This window comes from Delphinus delphis, chromosome 11, assembly GCF_949987515.2.
Source record: "Delphinus delphis chromosome 11, mDelDel1.2, whole genome shotgun sequence".
NCBI classification, from domain to species: Eukaryota; Metazoa; Chordata; class Mammalia; order Artiodactyla; family Delphinidae; genus Delphinus; species Delphinus delphis.
The window spans coordinates 11,344,482-11,360,015 of NC_082693.1; the positions used below are offsets into that span (position 1 = coordinate 11,344,482).

The 15,534-nt window shown below is 46.7% G+C and overlaps 1 protein-coding gene across 1 annotated transcript in view; it reads right to left on the reverse strand.

Annotated features, from left to right (window-relative positions):
* Positions 1–15,010, reverse strand: part of GRIN2B (glutamate ionotropic receptor NMDA type subunit 2B) — a 409,891-nt gene extending 394,881 nt beyond the window's left edge. The window contains exon 1 of the mRNA XM_060026118.1: positions 14,694–15,010. The gene's annotated coding sequence lies outside the window, so the exon portion shown is untranslated. The remainder of the gene's footprint in view (positions 1–14,693) is intronic.
* Positions 15,011–15,534: the final 524 nt, after the last annotated feature.

Consider the following 15,534-nt stretch of genomic DNA (forward strand, 5'->3'; position numbering starts at 1 on the left):
GAACACCTCCCCAGCCCTCAGCCACGAGCACAGCCCCCGAGAGGCAGGCAGAGCACTTCAGTCCCCACCTTGTCGAGGACGGAACACAGGCTGAGTTCAAGTCCCCCCAGGTGAGAGGCCATCACACTTCCAGGTCATCGCCAGAGCCGGCAGCCACTGTCCATCACTCCCTTTTGAGCACCGTCTATGCAACTCACCCCATTCTTCTGTTTAAAAGGTAGGATCTCTGGGGAAGTCAAATCTAAAGCTTTCATTACTTTTTCTTAATTACACAGATCAGTCTCCCACAGCCTGCCAGGCCCATCCTTCTCAGAAAACCACAGCTCTGATAGGGTTTGCTCTTTAAAAAGCCACTTTGATGGTTACTTCAAGGTGTTGGGAACTGACTGTTAAGTTCAATATTTTTTCCAGTGTAACATTTATGCTTATGAGTTTGTAATTTCCAGCCATCATCTCTTTTTTAAAAAGGTTAGGAGCTAGCCCTCAGATGTCTTTCCAGTCCTCTGTGATTTTCTCAAATGGCAGGCTTTGCCCTGCAGTGTTTCAAAATCCCCCCCAACTTTAACTCGGTTGTGTGCTCCCTAACCCATGCTAGAATCCAGATTATACACACCCATGCACACACGTACCCACAAACACCCACACGTGTGACTGTATGTGAGTAACCAGTTCCCAGCTACATCCTAGGAAAGTAAGGAATACCTCTAGCCCTTATGGTGATCACTTTTACCCCTTTACTTTTATCTGATTCCTGATATAATTAAAATTCTCATTTTTTAATTTCCTACCTCGTCTTTTCTGAATGTGACAATAATTCACTTTATTGTGGAAATTTTATAAAAAGAAAAATATAAAGAAGTAAAACGATAATTCCCTTGTCCCAAATTCTTCTATCTTTTGCACAATATGTTGACCTGACCTTTCCAGGTTTCACCACCTTCACTTTTTCTAAATAGGCTCACCTGCCCACCAAAGTCATTTTTCTTCTTTGAGTAAATTCTAAGAAGAAAATTTATCCTATCAGGTTTCCTCCGGGCGTCCTCAACCAAGGTAACAAGCATCTCTCCTCGGCTCTCTCAAGGTAGAGGCAAAGAAGAAAGAGCTCTGGATTTGGGATTCAGAAAAGCTGAGATGGAGTTCCATCTCTTTATTTTCTTCTCAACTTATACACTTTTGTATAATCACTAGAGCACTTTGTACCTCAATTTCTTCATCTGTAAAATGGGGATAAGAGTTCCTGCCCAGAATTCCTCCTACACTGGGACTATCAAAAAATGTGTTGGGGGAAAAAACATATGAGAGGGACTTCCCTGGTGGCACAGTGGTTAAGAATCCGCCTGCCAATGCAGGGGACACGGGTTCGATCCCTGGTCCGGGAAGATCCCCCAAGCCACGGAGCAACTAAGCCCGTGCGCCACAACTACTGAGCCTGTGCTCTAGAGCCCGCGGGCCACAACTATGGAACCCCATGCTCCACAACTACTAAAGCCCATGTGCCTAGAGCCCGTGCTCCGCAACAAGAGAAGCCACCGCAATGAGAAGCCCACACACCACAATGAAGAGTAGACCCCACGCGCCGCAACTAGAGAAAGCCCATGCACAGCAATGAAGACCCAACGCAGCCAAAAATAAATAAATTTATTAGAAAAAAAACAAAAAAAAACATATGAGAAAGCCCTCGGTAAACTATAAAGCATTCCAGAAATGTAAGTGATTGTTACTATTAGAAACAACTTGGTTTGTCTTGGCCTCTGTTCCCTCCTTTCACTGAAAACTTCCCTTTCGTGCTCAAATTTTGTTCGTTTGTGTGCAGGTTTCCTTACAGCTTTTCATTTTTTCCTCTGTTTGATCAGTTCGTGGTCATTCTGCCCGAAGCTCACTTTAACGTTTACATCCTTGGTTAACTGGTGCTTATCTGTGGGTATCTTCTGCATTTTTTTTTTTTTTTTGTACTTAGAATTCACATTCTCTCAATATTCTAGGAACATGTCAGCTCTTGTCCATACTTTCTTCTCCTGCCATCCATAATATGATGAGATATTCACAGAAGTCAAAGCCAGTCTTGATCTGGAGGGCCCTAAGCCAGAAACGACTGCCCCATACATGGGACAACTATGCACTACACCCTCACCACCAAACTGGCTCTGACTCGGTTGGGCCCAGGGGCTGTCATAGTAGTTACTACTTATTGAATGCTCACTCTGAGACACGTACTGTTCAAAGTGAAATAACTCACTTAATTCTCACAACGACTGAAAGGCCAGAATTATGACTACGTCACCTTCTACGTAAGGAATCTGGGGGTACAGAGAAGTGAAGCATCTGCCCAGTAAACTAAAGGAGCTGAACAGAAACGCTGGCTGTCTGACTCCGGAGTGCTTGTTTTCAACCGCTGTTTTCTGGACCTGGCACCGTGTTAGACTGCGGTAAGAGAGGATGAGGGGGGCGCCGTCCAGCAGGCTGCCAGGGACCCCTGAAGTGCCACTGGCACCGATGGCGGCCAGGAAACCTTAAGGAACCAAAAGGGGGCGACAGCAAGGAGTAGAGAAGCACAGCCCACTCCACCCACGGCAAAACTCAACAATGAGGACACTAACACATTCCCAGGCTTTTCTGGAAGCTGGTCCTGGGTGGGTCCTACATCTAAGGAGCCCTTCGGGAGCGTGGTCCTAACCACCCTGCAAATTCTGCTGTGCACGCTCTTCTCTTTGCTCCACCATCCGAGAACCGGACACACAATATGTTTCTTCTAAGTGTCTGACCGCTCAAGTCAACCATAAAAATTTACTACAAAGCTGTGGAGCATAAAGCTTAAGAGCATGAGTGAGCTCCAGCCAGACGGCTGGGTTCAAATCCTGGCTCTGCCACTTGAGCTACGCGAGTTTTAACTTCTCCGTGGCCTCAGTATCCTCGCCCATAAAATGCAGGTAATAACTATTCATGCCTCTGAGGAGGTTGGGACCGTCGGATTCATTCATGCATGGAAGCACTGAACACAGAGCTTGTAGGTGCTCACACCACGCCACCAGGTATTTGGTACGTGCCCGCCCCCTGCCGGCGCTCTGCTGGGCGCACACGGGCCCCAGTTACCCAGGTTGGGTAACTTGCCCCAAGTCCCTCAGCGCCCACAGCGCTGACCTGGCGCTGAGATGGGACCTGGCTTCCCGGCCCCTTGGCCAGTGTTCCTCCCTCAATACCACTTTGCTTCAAATTACTGAAAAGTAGTTTTACAATATGCATGTGATAAGGGTAAGGTACCAGAACTCCCTGTGGCCCCAAGACACAACCTGTTTGCTTTTTTTTTTTTGCGGTACGCGAGCCTCTCACTGTTGTGGCCTCTCCCGTTGCGGAGCACAGGCTCCGGACGCGCAGGCCCAGCGGCCACGGCTCATGGGCCCAGCCACTCCGCGGCATGTGGGATCCTCCCTGACCGGGGCACGAACCCGCGTCCCCTGCATCGGCAGGCGGACTCTCAACCACTGCGCCACCAGGGAAGCCCCCCACAACCTCTTTTCTTAAATAGAAAAACAAAGATATAGGAAATTGATCCTTTGTCTTGTATGTTTATTTTATTAAAAAAAAAAACCTGCCCTCTGAGTCAATAGTTAATGCAGATATTTGAAACAAAACGAGTTCCCTTTTGGGAATGAAGCAAGTGTATCTCATAGAACAATAATAGTGGGTTCCCTCACTAATAAAAACACAACTACGAAGCAGGATTCTTGACCACCATTCTCTTACTTTAACCATTAGGCTCCACTCAAAGTGGTAGTTTACAAATGGGTTTGAGAAAGAAATAGGTAAGAGAAAATGGGTAATCATCAAAATGTCCAAGGTTAAGTGAGCAGAGGACTGTTTTCTCTTAAAGGAAGTAGAGTCTTCAAGTTGGAGGTGAAGTATATTTACAGAATGGTAGGAACAGGCTAAGAAGATGGTGCCCAAGCCTTAACCATCATGTGAAATCAAAGAGATGCTGATTGCCAGTGCCATGGCTTTCTCACCTTCTGTCCTCACTAAATTAAATTACGGTCCAGAAACTGGCTATTTTATAGGATGCGTTTTTCCACTTGAAAACAACTTTGCCTTTGGCCAAGAGCAAAGCCTAAAGAGGAGGGAGCTAGAAGGAAGTCACTTTAGCTGAACTTTCAGAGTACGTGCTGTTTCCCGGGTCCTCTACACATAAACCCTCACCTCCTTTAACATAGAGGCGGCTCTGTAGAATTTAAAGAACCAGGGGTTAGAACCAGAGCACCTTAGCTGCACTCCTGGCTTGCTGCTTACAGCCATGCGCTCTTGTCCTCTCGAATCCTCACTCTGTTCATCTGAGAAACAAAATAATGTCAGCCTTCTGGTAAAGACTGAATGAGATAACATATGTTAATGTAACCCAGAATATGATATATATATATAATGGAACCATGCGTATCTATTGCCAATTCAAGGCCCAATTTCAACAGAAAATTGAAATTGTCTTAAGCAAAAATGAGGCAATTCCTTTTAGATCATTATTATATTTAAACTAACAGCAATAATTCTTAGTATTTTCATTCCACCATTTATCTCCAAAATGACCTATAATTTCTGGCTACCTAATGCCAGGACCTTCTCACACCCTTCCCTAACCTCTAACTGAGGTTACACAAACTGAGGTACATACACACAGATTTATCGATAGATGAGACGCCCTGCTAGGGTGGTGAAAAGACCATACAGAATTTTCAGAGCCAACTCTGAATTTTATCTTGAAATCAAAGCATCTCTGCGAAGAGATACAGAATAAAAAGGAGAAGGTGAGTAACCATTATCCTATTTATTACAGAAAGCCCAGAACAGTGAAGGTAACTGAGGGACATGAGATGAAAAAGCCCTCCTAGGGGTTTGCCCCAAAAGCCAGCATGAGAAAGGTGCTACAAGCAGAGGGAAAATAAAACCAGTACATAAACAAATGACTTGGGAGGACTTATTTCTAGCTGCGAAGGTCAAGAAAGACTTGGTGGAGGAGACAGTCTTTGAGATGGACATTGAGGGATGGACAGTATTTACGTGGAATTTGAAGGGAAGGGGAAAAGTGTAATAAGTGATGAGTGAGAGCTTTTGGAAGAAATACCCTCATTGAACACAACGTAAAATGAAGCTCAGAGAAGTGAGGCACTAAGAAATGGGTATATTTTCATTGTTGGCCTGTAGCTAGCACTAAAGACACTCTCATCCACACACAGCTTTAGTAAAGTTCACCCAAAGCATCAAGAGGTGCTTGTGTGGCAAGGAAATGGAAACATAAAAGGTATAAATATGTCAACTTTATCCCCAGTGCACGTTCATTTCCGAGTGTCATCTGTATCAGCAACCAGCATTTCTGAGCAGTGCCCATGTGCAGAGAGCATTCTGCTAAGCACAGAGGACATAAGGTGACATAAAGCAGGAAAAATGTTCTCATGGAAAACTGACAAATTAATCAACAAACAAATGTGATTTCTCTTCTATGTGGAGGCTCTACGAAAACCCATCCAGTAGTTTTTTCTCCAAAAAGCCAAGGGGTCAGCATGTTCCTACCAAGAAAGACCTTCCAAATCTGAGCACCTGTATTTGGTCAGGGTCAGATTTCTTCTGCAGTCTCTCTTCCTCTGTGAGCTGAAGGAAAAACCAGGATACAGGCGTAAAAAGAACCAGAACAGGACTGAAATGTGTTCTCCTTCCCGTTAAGCCCAGCAACAATCCTGGAGTTTCTAACAAGGTGATCAAAAGGAGAGCCACAAACCCTGAAGACATCAATTCTGGTCCCATGGAATGTGTGGTCTGCGTGGTGAGAAATGCAAGGGGAGAGGCTGCAGCATCTCAGTGAGTTGGATGTTTTGCTTGCATAGGGTCAGCCAATAGATATTTGGAAATGCAGATCAGGGAGTACACTGCATAGGTTTCTCCTCGACATTCAGCGGCTCACACCCCTGCATATCCCACCAAACTCCACCGTGGCTCCAAACCACACTCACAAGCTTGCACACGTCCACAACAGAACTAGTATTTTTTCTTATGGTTTGTCTTTCCAAAGGGACACAGATCCATAAATCTGCTTTTTCCCCTCGTCTCTGTACATTTGGGTCCACCTTTATTTTTAAATGGGGAAGGGAGGGAGTCAGAAAGGAAGGAGAAAACGATTAACCCAGCCCGCCTTATACTCAGTGATTAACGTGACAGTCACAGAAGGACGAAGCTTAATGCCTCCCACCCTCTTCCTCCTATTCATGCCTTTAATACTCGATTTCAGGCACTGAGAGGGAGAAGACCGGGGCTGGTGGATCCCAACTGGCACTAAGATAATTGTACCATGCACACCCCTCACCAGTCAATCAGGGTCTGCTTAGCCAGCCCCGTTTTTGAATAGTTTTCCTACATTTACAGTGTTACAAAGGAGTGAAATGAGGCTTCCTCTCCAAAACAAGAAATGGGGCACCCTCAATAAAGACTAAGGGGAACAGAGGATGTTTGCGGAACCAACGGCCGCTCGCCCTACTTCCCAGCCACACCTGTTTCAAGGGTGTCTGGGAAAGCAGCCCCGACTTCTCTAACTCTCCACCCCAGCCTGTGTCACTGGCGAGAGCGCTCAGCAGCGAGGTAGATACAGCTCTGCTCTTAACTGCACAGCAGTTCCACCATTGGTGTGCACTCTGTACGCTGAATCCCCTCCTATTCCAGCCACGTCTTTTGACCCCTAACTCAGGGACCCTCATGCTACTCATGGGACGGTTTAACGGCGACAGGGTCTCAGTCTACACATCCAAATGCTAGGACTGCACGATGCTGTGAGCTAACAGGGGCCTTGTCAATCATCTTGCCCAGTGGTTTTCAAATATGGCCACACATGAGACTCCCTGGGAAACGTTTTTAAACGACCACTGCCTGACCTGACTGCCTCCCTGAAAGATTTTAATTTAACTGTTTGGGGTACGGCCTGGGCATGGATATCCCATGTCCACGGGATGTTGCTGTTTAGTTGTTTGTATTTATTCTTGCCGAAGCTCTGCAGGTGATTGTGTTATTGACCTGGGGTTAAGAAGCACTGCTTTAGCCTGTCTTGCTGTTCCAGAAATGAGGAAATCAACAGCCAGTGGCCATGGCTTAAACCATGGTCCCAAAGTAAGATAACACAAGCAGAAACAAAAAGCAGCTTCCAACTCCCAAGACCACCACCTACCCCATCATCAGGCAGGCAGCTACCGGATACCCTGGGGAAACTTAACATTTTAAAGACCCATTGCACATCCAGGGAGTATGCGATACCCTGGGCTCAGAAGATGTGGGGATGAGCAAACGCTCACCACTGGCTGACTTAGGGGTCAGGCATCCCAAAGGGACAAGTGGGGCAGGGCAATGGAGGGGAAAGTACTGAAAGGAGATTCAGTGGACATGGCTCTGCCACGTGTACACGACTTTAGACCACGTGGCTAACCTTAGACCTATTTTCGCAGCTTCAAAATGGTGGCTGTGGAAGACAGATAATCTCCAAGGTGCTGTCAGCATTAATATTCTTTTTTTTTTTTAATTTTATTTATTTTTGGCTGTGTTGGGTCTTCATTGCTGCGCGCGGGCTTTCTCTAGTTGCAGCGAGCAGGGGCTACTCTTCGTTGCGGTGCGCGGGCTTCTCATTGCGGTGGCTTCTCTTGTTGCGGAGCACGGGCTCTAGGCGCGTGGGCTTCAGTAGCTGTGGCTCACGGGCTCAGTAGTTGTGGCGCACGGCCTTAGTTGCTCCGCGGCGTGTGGGATCTTCCCGGACCAGGGCTCAAACCCGTGTCCCCTGCATTGGCAGGCGGATTTTTAACCACTGCGCCACCAGGGAAGTCCAGCATTAATATTCTTATTATCCCAGGTCTCCCTCACACACACATACACACACACACACACACACACACACACGCATTACTTACCTAAACGCACAGACACATTTATGTATTTAAGATTATTTTTGACTAGTGTTTGGTAGGGAAGTCCCTGCACAAACATGTCCCTATGTACACAAGTCTAGGTGGCGTGCGTGCGTGTATTTGGATGCACACAAGAAACCCTGATCTCTAATCCAAAGACACCAGCTACCAGTGACCAGACTAAGGCCCCCTGAAGGTGGGAGGATTGATCCAGAACATCTGGACATTCTCACAGAGTACAGTGGGCTTTGGGAAAAGGAGTAAAGACATCAGCTAAGCTTCAGGTTTCTCCCAAGCCTCTCTTCTCCCCTCCCTGAACAATGCAGCTTTCATCCAGCCATTGTTTTGGAGTCCCGCCTCTCCAAAAGAAACAAGACCTGACTTCCTAAGAAATTCTAACCAGCTGAAGCCCTGAGAGGGTCTATACAAAGATTCATAAGAAATTCAGACTTGACATTTCTTTCTAAAGATGGAAATTTACAGTCTGAATGAGGCAATGAGCAAAGCCACAGAGGATGGCGTGTGTGAAGCACAGTTTGGCTGTTAGGAGTCGAGTGAGTTCACCTCAAAACCTTAAACTCTCCTGATCTAAGAAGCTCTCCACGACAGATGACAAACACCGCCTCCCCTCCCCCTTAAAAGGCCGGACCCCAGCAGGGCCAAAGCCTGGGCCTCTCTTTCCTCCCAGGCCTGCCACTCCCTCGGGTCTGGCCTCCTCCTCACCCCCTCCCCACCCCTCTGAGCACAGCCTTGTCACTATGCCTCCACCGTCCTGTCCCTTAAGTCACCTTGAAATTAACATCCCACCACCCAGTGATGGCATCTGCTCACCCACATGCCTTCAGACTCAGGATACTCTCTTTACATGCGGGTGGGTCTTTAAAAAGTCTTCAGGCCAAGCTTAGGTTCCTTTTGCTAATGAAATGAATACAGACCACCATATACAGAGAAATGGTGAAAGTGGGGGGAAAAGGGTAGAAGGATGGGGAACAGAAACAGGTGCAAATAAAACTTAGGGGAACATTCATTTCCAATCCATCTCCCCTTAGGCACCACTGCTACAGTCTAATGAAGTGGTAGCCAAAGGTGTCTTCCTAGCATCTCTACACCTGGGCATCCCCATGAAGAATACTTCTGAAACAAGAGGCCATCTCATAAGGCTACCAGAACATTTTGTGAATGCCCCGGGAGTAACTATGCCCCTTTTCTTCCAACACTCCCCTTCGCCATGAAAGAAAGCAGCTAGTGTCCAGATGGCATGGCATCTCTCTGCCTCCCTACTCTAGAAACACATGGGGCTAGGTTGGGTCCTCATTCCCAGTAGCTTGGCCCAGGCTAGGATCCAGCTCTCTCCTTGACTACAAACCGACTAACAGCTGTCCCTTTCTTTATAATGGCCATCAACAAAGTTAGTTGCAAGCCAGTGGCCTAAAATGAAAATTGTATCATTTGCTCCTTCCAGAGGCAAGCCTAATAAACAGGGCTAGCATTCATTAACTGTAGAAACACCAAAGCAGCAATGAGAGCCTCTTTCCTCTTCTTTCAACAAGACCCTGACTTCCTCCTCTGGCCTCGGCATTTGGAATCTGAAATTCCTCATCAGTGAACCGGCACATTCCTGTGTTGATCTTCTCCCCAAGTTAAGGGAGGCGAGGAAGCACGGGAGGCTCGCCCCTTCACACCACTTGCCTCTCCATCCTCCTAAGATGACCATTCTCTCCTTCTTCTATAAAACTCCTAATTATTTTTCAAGATGTAGTTTGAATGTCAACCCCTCCACGAAGCCCACCTCCTTCTCCCAGGCTGCTCTCTCTTACAGCTCTTACCTAAGGATATGGTGGTCTCTTTACATGTCTCCCCCATTAAATCATGAGTTACTGGAAGGCAAGGACCAGAGCTAATTCTTTTTCATAAGTCAGTGCTTGACAAATATTGGTCCTTAACAAATGTTTGTTGAATAATTGAGGAGAGCAGAAGTCATAAAAATAAAGTTAAAGAAGAGATAGTGTGAAAGAAAAGAGACCAAGAGATACTAATAAAGAAACACAGAAGCAGGAGTTCATAAAAAGAGGGAGAAGAATCGGTTATGAGAAGGGCCAGCATAAGAAGGCATGGAGGATGGGAGGGGAAGAGGCAAACGACACATGTGGGTGGGACAGTGAGGGAAGAGAGGACACAGGTGAACTTAAACACACAGGTCCCTTTCTAATTTTTCTTTCCTACTTTTAAGAGCAAAGCAGAAATGCTGGAAGTCCCCAAAGCAGAAATATACGTGGAGCTGCCAGTGTTAACCATGATATAGAATTAGGTTCAGGAATGACGTAGACCCATGATGCATGGTCCAGTAACTTTGGCATCACCTGGGAGATTGTTAGAAATGTGGAATCTCGGGTACCACCCCAGACCTGGTGATTCAGAATGGACATCGTTTTTTTTTGTTTTTTTTTGTTTTTTTGCGGTACGCGGGCCCCTCACCGCTGTGGCCTCTCCCGTTGCGGAGCAACAGGCTCCGGACGCGCAGGCTCAGCGGCCATGGCTCACAGGCCCAGCCGCTCCGCGGCATGTGGGATCTTCCCGGACCGGGGCACGAACCCGTGTCCCCTGCATCGGCAGGCGGACTCTCAACCACTGAGCCACCAGGGAAGCCCCAGAATGGACATTTTTAACTAGGTCCCCAGGTGATTCCTATTTACAATAAAGTTTGAGAAGCACTGACATAGATGTCCGAAATCCACAAATAACCTCCAAGAACGTCTCATTCTATTCAATGGTGTGGTGCACAGAGACTCGGCACTAAGCAACTGCCCCAACCTTAACCAAATCACTTAATCTCCCTGGATCTCAGTTTCTTCATCTATTAAATGAGAAGTCCGGAGGAGATGCTTTCAAAAGTGCCACAGGGCTCTCAAATCCTTGATCTCATCTAACAACATAACTGCAAACCATTCCTGTACCCACCAGAACAAACAACAAATAGCATCTTTCACTAATCAATATTTCCCTTCTCTCCGTTCATTCATCCATAGACATACCATTAACAGCCACAGGTGCATGGTAGGAACCCATCTCCTCTGAGTTAGGCCTGCTCTTTCACATTCTGTTCTATTTTCTGCAGCCGTCTGAAAGATAGTATCAATTCAACCACTAATCTACTCTCCCTGGAGACTCTTCTTGTGGTTGCAAAGAAGAGATGCACTTTAATAAATGTGAACAATTCATTAGACCAATAACTCTTTGGATCCATATTTATTTACAGGGAGACGATACCAGGATACCGTGCATACCATGTATGCATGGTAGCAGAGTAGTTTACTGAAAGGAAGAAATTTCTAGAATTCTTAAGGAGGGTGCAGAACGGCAGTTAAGAAAAGGAGCTTATCCACTCCTGACCCCAACAAGTTACTCGAGATGAGCTATTTTGTACTCTCCATCATTACGGACAGAAGGTCAAGGTCATCATTCAGAACAATAGTTTCCCAACCTTTAGAATGATGAGTTCCACCTGGCTCCTAGAGGCTGCTTTTTTGCTCTGGTTTCTTAACACATAACCTGTCCTTTCCCTCACCTCCTTCTCTAGTTCATAGTCTATATATTAACTAAATTTCTGCTTTAGCCTGTCAGTACTAGTGGCTGTGTCGCCTCCATTTTCATATTCTTGAACAAGAAAATAGAAAAAAGAAAAAAAAAAGAGCCCTGCATCCTGGATTCCTCATATTCGTGGAGGTAACGGGAGAAGGTTTTACAAGGTGACGATGATGTGGCCAAGGGCTACATCAGCTCAGTCCTGTTTCTCCATTCATCCCACCAACCAATTTTAGTGCACGTGTCCACCTCCCAGGTACCCGCTGCCCCTCCCCACACAAGGCTGGATGTGTGGACACGAAGGTCAAGGGAGACCGTCAAGGTTCTGAAGCCATCTTTCTGGAAGTGAAGCAGGAATACAAAATCAAGGTACCTGCTGTTCACCCCTTCACCAGAGGAAGTCTCTCTTCCCGCTCAGCCTAAAAGAAAGGCACTGGGTGTGCAAAGTAGTGACTAGAGGAATTTTTTCTCTTCCTCCTCCTTTTCTGTCATTTTGCCTTCTTACTTACTCTCTTTACCTCTATCTACCCCCCGATATATTATACATTTACAGTGGCAAAACAAGGCTCTTCAGATAGACAGGCTTCCCAGGGATGGAACCAATGGAGAGAAGGCACTAGACACCCCGGGGCACACCCTGCTCCTCTCCTTCCTTTCAGCATCTTCCTTTCAGCATCTGTCTCTTCCTTCCTTTCCTTTCCTGTCTCTAAGCTGCCATATCATCGTGTTCACAGACCCATCATGCTTCGCTACACCTGAAACACAGGCACAGAAGACACCACGTCGTTCAGCTTCTCTTGAAATCACCAACCTAACACCTTCAACCGTGCTTTCCTGGGGAGTCTTTATTTCCTATTAATTTCTTTTTTCTTAATTGCACATCATGGAGGCACCTCGACCGAAAGTAAATGTACTCTTCCTCCCACCAGCAGCCACATTTCTCTGCCATGTGCCCACACCATCAGGGGGGCGGCAGGAGGGGAGAAGACAAAATAGAACCCGGTCAGCTCTTTATGCTGTGAGGGAAAAAACGGGGAGAGAACAATGGCCCTGAGGCTGCCCAGAGCACCACTGAGTCACAGCCTCATGGCGTCCACTCACGAGGACAGGGGCAGCCGCCACCTCCCAAGGTCTCCAAAACGGCTTTGGATGTGGAAAGACACAGACCACCTGTGGCGATTCCTCCTTGAATCCCAACAAGCACTTTCTGGATGGAGTCCATTCTTTCCTCTTTGTGGCTTTCCCACCGCCTAGTCCTCTTTCTCCCCTTTCAATGTCTTGTCCTTTGCCCAGTCTTAGAGCCAACTAACAATGGCCTGGAACCTGGCTTCACCCCATTAGCATTCAAGGCAAACGGGGCTGAGACTCTGTCGAAAGGCCTCCTGGCAACCTCGTCACCAATCCACATGATGACTGGTGTAGAGCACTGTCGTGGCCCCAGGAATGCAAACAGGGCAATGCCCTTGGAGACGCACCTCACCTTGCTCATCCTACCTATGGAATCGTGGCGCGTGGGGCTGCTTTTATCACCCACACCTCTGTTCTATTTTTAAGTAAAATTCAGAGTTCATCCTCCCACTTGAAGGAGTAGAAGCAGATGGGGAATGAGCTCAGGTGTCTCAGGTGAGCACACACTGGAGCACCTCAGCTATCTGTAGACATGGCGAGCACGGCTCAAAGTGGGATCCCAACCCGCCACTCAGATGACACCATGGTTACAGATGAGTGCTGAAGCAAGAAACGCTCAAGAGAATGAAACCTGGGGGAGGGGAGTAGTGAACTGGATGCTATCCATCCTTTCTGGACGATGAAGAACTCTCTTCTACCGTGATGTTGAGTGACAAGGACCTTCAATGTCTTCCCCAATATCCCTGTAGTATTTTGGATTGTTTCAAAGTATTATAAAAAATACTGGAGAAATGATTTAGGGGGAGAATACTTTCAGGAAGATTATTGGTGCAAGTGATTCTGCCACACTGTTTGGAAGATCTTGATCTCAACCTGATTCCTGCCCTTGGGTGCCTTCGGAGTTTGGGGACATACGGTCAGTGGACAAGGTGACGAGTAACCAGCTCACCACCTAGCCCTGCAGCCTGCGGGCGACCTGATTTCCTCGGAGTTGTCTTGGATTGCATGAGCGACTAGCTGAAGAGCCATTAGCTAAGTCTTTTCCATTTTTCCTGCTATTTCTCTTTTCAAGTGCATGAATATACCACCTAGCCACATTGCACATGCTGTAGAATTTGCTGAGAGGGAGAAAAATGTAAGTATTAATTCTCTTTGGAGGGTCCAAGGCTAACACATGCAAACGGCACATCTCTTTGTTTAACACAAAGACTCACGTGTCGAATTCTGCACCCCTGCCACACACACAGCATTTTAGAACTCTGCAAGATAGCCATTTTGCAAGAGTGGGGAAGTAACAGTTTGCTCGGAGGATGTGTGGGTATAAATAGATGTGCAGACAGAAGGAGAAATTTATATCTCAAATATAATAGCACACCAAAAAATACAAATTAAAAAGCAGAATACTGACAGAATTCCTTCTTTCCAAGCTTAAGATTTAAGTCCTCTTAACCTGCAGCATCCTCCAATTCCAGGTGTTCTGAGGCCAGCCTGATTCCCCACCTAGACCTGTCCCTCTGCAGTAGGCCTCCCGGGATCTCTGGGCCCAGGGTCAGCACTTAGACAGCAAGTGGACTTCGGGGCAATAGCCACAGTAATCTCATTCATTATTTCATCTTTTAAAAGGCATGAGAAGGATACCTAGGAAGGTAGAGACAGGAGCTAGAGAGACATGGAAGTGGCAAAGGGGAAAAACCAGCCTGAAAAAAAGAAAAAGCTTTCTCGATTCCCATAAAAAAATCAGAGCTTTAGCTTGGGGAGAATAAATGGCTATTTAACTCGAAAATCACACAGGTCTCCCAACCCTTATGCCATCCAACATCTGTCCCTACATACATCCACCTCCACTGCCTCCAAAAAACCCAAAACCTGTTAGATGAGGAAGGAAAAGAAATAACGTGGGAGATTTCCCCCTTTGTAAGAAGGCTTTTTCCCCAAACAGCATTATTTGAATATCTTGTTACCTTTTCTTCCCCCCAAAAAAATCCACTTGAGGGACTTGAAGAGAGAGATAAACAAGGAATCCCTGCCCCAGGTGAGAAGAAAATGAAATAGAATTTGCCCTACCTTGGTTTGTAGAAGCCAAACCTCTAGACAGACAGATTAAGGGAGTGAGCATGTTGGGTATATCCAGTCGTGTCTTCTCGCTTGCATATCCACATAAGAAAGACGAAGGATAAATAAAAGGAAGATCATTTAAAATCCAATTTAGCGTGAATTTTGTCTTAATCTTGTGTCTTGAAGAGATGCAAATTCAACGAAAAAAAAAAAAAGATGGACTTCAAAGGTAATTCAGGGTATGGAGAGCAGCTCACAATGCAGAATCCCGAGTGATTATTCCGTTTGCATGTGAGGTTAGTGGCTGGACTATTTTTTTTTTTTAATGATTCTTCTGGCAATTACGGTTTTTGATTTTTGGAGCTTTAGTGGAGGAGGCTCTGTGTAGAGAAGGGGGCCGGCTCTGTCCCTCCGTGGAGCATGGTCATTCCCAAAGCGTCCCCTTCCTAAGGGGGAAAAAGAGGCGGTCAAGGTTTGATTCGAGTGTCCCCCAGAGGGTGAGAAAAATGCATTCCGAAAAAGAGATCAATTCGTTTTAAGGAAAAGGGGGAGGAAACCCTGCATTTCCCACAGAGTGCACACGAGAGGAATTGCAAACAGCTGGCACCGGTCTATAAATAATTCAGAAAAGGTCTGGCTATACCATTCCTGGGACAGGCATGGATGCGAGGTGGGAAAGCCAACCTGAATGGAGGAGGAGAGAGGGAGGGAGGGAGGGAGGGAGGGAGGGAGCGAAGGAGGGAAGTGGGAAGCAGGGAGGAAGGGAAGGAGAAGCGGCTCCACGTAGCAACACACACTCACTCACACGCAGAAACACAACCCCGACTTAACTCGCCAGCAAGTGCGGCCC